Below are 3,555 nucleotides of genomic sequence, written 5' to 3'. Positions count from 1 at the left end.
ACTCCGGGAGTTGGTGATGAACAGGGAGGCCTGGCGTGCTGTGATTCATGGGGTTGCAAAGAGTTAGGCACGACTGAGCAACTGAATTAAACTAAACTGAACATTGTTTCCTTAGACCTGGGCTCTCCAGTTAGTGGCTATTTAAGTTTTAATTAATAAAATTAAATAAAATGTAAAAGACAGATCCTCACTCATTAACTACATTTCAAGTATTTAATGTACTGAACAACATAGGTAGGGAATCCATTACTGCAGAAAGTTTATCAGATATGATCTAGAGTCACAAGTAACTGGGATGTGCTTCCTCTTTTCTTATCATGAAGATTACATAGCATACCTTGTTACTTTAACTTCTAGGAAGTTCAATTCTAAAGTTTAAGCTCAGGTATAGCAATATTTTAGCCCTTGTAATCAACCTATCTCTGCTTATCTTTTCCTTATTTCAAAGTTTCCAAAGGAACTTTTTTGTTCCTTTCCAAAAATCCTGGCTGCAGGTTTTCTTAAACCATTTGAGTGAAAAGGGCAGGATATAAATACAAATAAATAAAAATAAGGACATAAATAAATAATAATGATATGAGCTCTACATGACCTTCCTGGTGTAATATGCACAACAGGACTCATGATGAGCCACCTATATGATATCTACAACAAACTCACTTCAAGTGTAACAGTATGAGTTGGATTAAAGTAAATGAATGGAAAAGTTATATCATGGTAACATGAATCAAATTAAAGCAGAAGAGGCTGCATTCATGCCAAATAAATTATATTTCAGAGCAAAGATAATTACTAAAAACACAGAAGGACATTATATAATAATGAAAGGAACAATTCACAAAGCAGACACAGCAATCCTAAATTTGTGTGCAGCAGACAACAGAATTGCAAAGCATATGAATGGAAAACTGATAGTGAAATGCAAAATAGACCCACAACAGTTCAAGTCTTCATTATCAAAGTCTCAAAAATGTATAGGACAATTACACTGAAAATCAACAAACACTTAAGAGGAATTCAATAAGAACATCAACCAATAGGATCCAACTGATATTTATAGAATAATCCACCCAACATCATCAGTATGTACATGCATTTCAAGCGCTTATGGAACATACACCAAAACACACCATATTCTAGGCTTTAAAATAGACCCTGTTTTAAAGGAATTTAAATCATACACAATGTGTTCTGTGATACACTGGAATCAAACTAGAAATCATAATAGAAAGATAACATGAAAATCTACAAATATTTGGAAATTTAACCATACACTGTTACATAACCTGTGGGTCAAAGACCAAGTCTCAAGGTAAATTTTAAAGATACACTGAACTGGAAGATTGGTGGAATAGGAGGATGTGGGGGTCATTGCTCCTCACAAGTATATCAAGAATATAAGTATAAATGGAACAATTCTCTCAGAGCACCTACTGAACATTAGTGAGAGACTCTGAACACATAAAAGGACCCAAAAAAAAAAAAAAAAAAATCCTCTAGTAACTGGGTAGGGGGGAAAAAAGGAGGAATCAAAAAAGGGATCGGCAACTCTGGCAGGAAGTTGAAGGTGAGGGGAGATCCCTGCACTTAGAAAAATATCACGATGGGAAAATCAGCTGGGATAGAAAGAGAGATCAAAGGTCCTGAGTCAGCCTGAGAAAGACAGGATAAAGTAAAAATTGCTCGCATGATCTGTGTGGCCATATGAGCTCTGTGCACCCCAACCTGAGTCATGAGGCTCCTGTTATGGAGAGGGGCTGGGTGGTGGAAAGTGGGTTCTGGAGCATGGATCAGGGAGGGAACTACTGTGAAAAGACAGCCTAAGGAGGGACAGAAGTAAGGAGAAACACAATCAATAAAATTTTCAGAAAAAGTCCAGGATCCCACAGAAGCAAGGTATCATTATTGAGTGGTATGCAAGAGGCAGGGCCAGCAGTACAAACCCTTTCCCCACCCACCAGTTTCTTTGGTCCATGTGGGCACAGAGAGGGACTCCCATGAGAGCAAGCATGCCCCAGACTATTGCAACTGCCTGTCAGTTCCTAATTGCTGAGGCAATTTGCACACACCCTAATTATGGCTGCTGTACCCCTCCCAGGACTGAAGAAGTAAATGCACCCCAGTGAGGCCTTGCTTTGCTCCCTATTGCCTGTGTAGGGAACACATGCCTGAGGGTGATGCACATGAAGAGGCAGCAGCCAAAATAAAAGCTGAGCCCCAGAGGCAGTGTCACTAAGGAAGAAAAATGAAAATATTTTGCCCAGCTCCTCAAATCACACATTAAATCCTCACAACAGGCTTGGTAAATCCTACATCTGTGGAATACCTGAATAGACAATGAGTGGTCCCAAAACTGTTATCAGTCTAACCTTAATAACAGTGGACATTGGAGGCAATTACACACAGTACTTGGGCCACATGAGAGTCTGAACTGGCACCACAGTTCCAACAGCAGGTCCAGAGACCTATCTACAGGTATTGGAGTGCCTCCTGTTGGAGGCTGAGATTGTCTGCGGTTCACTGTGGGAGCAACGACACTGACAGAGGAGGCACTAAGGAAATATTCTTATTCTTATTATTCTTTCCTTGTTTATTTTATTCAGTGGAAGGTGTTGTTTATTTTATTTATTTTTAATATACATTTTTATTTTGCTCTTTTTACTTTTTGTGGTTTTCTGGGGTTTTTATCTTGTATTTATGCTTTTTTTTCTTTTCTTTTTTATTATTTCTATGTGCTTATTTTTGTTTTTTCCTGTATGTGAGCTTTCTGGTTTTTTTTTTTTTTTTTGGTTTTTATTATTTTAGCCTTATTAACTGTTCTCACATTTGAATTCTTTTGTTTATTCTTTTCCTCTTTTCTGTCTGCTTCTTTGTTCCTCTTAGTTTCATTCTTTTTATCCTAATTCTTGGATGTTGTGTGTCTGTTTTCTTAATTCTTTGAGTGCATGTATGTGTATTGTCTCCAGGTTGCTGCTGTGTGTTTGTTTTTGATTTTGCTGTTTTTCTTGGGGTTTCTTTTCTTTTTTTCTGGCCATGGAGCATGGCTTGTGGGCTCTTGGTTCACTGGCCAGGCATCAGGCTTGGGCCTCCAGGGTCAGAATGTGAAGTTCAGGATGCTAGACCACCAAAGAATTGCAGGGCCCAGGTAATATTAAATAGTGCTCTGCCAGAAGTATCAACCTTGACACCAAGACTCAGCTTCACCCAAATGCCTACAGGCTCCAGTGCCAAACACTTCACACCAAACAAACAGCAAGACAGGAACACAGCCTCACCCATTAGTAGACAGGTTGCCTAAAGATGTACTAAGCTCACAGACACTCCAAAACACACACTTGACACAGGCAGAGGCAAGGAGCAAAATAATTGCTGAGGAGCCAAATAAAAAAAAATGAATGATTCAAATGTATTCTTTTTAATGGCTGAGTAACATTCCATTGTGTATAAGTACCACAGCTTTCTTATCCATTCATCTGATGATGGACATCTAGGTTGCTTCCATGTCCTGGCTATTATAAACAGTGCTGCATTGAACATTGGGGTACACATGTCTCT

Source organism: Bos mutus, chromosome 29 (assembly GCF_027580195.1).
Source record: "Bos mutus isolate GX-2022 chromosome 29, NWIPB_WYAK_1.1, whole genome shotgun sequence".
NCBI lineage: Eukaryota > Metazoa > Chordata > Mammalia > Artiodactyla > Bovidae > Bos > Bos mutus.
The sequence above is the reverse complement of the archived record's forward strand: the minus strand, read 5'-3'. Positions refer to the sequence as shown.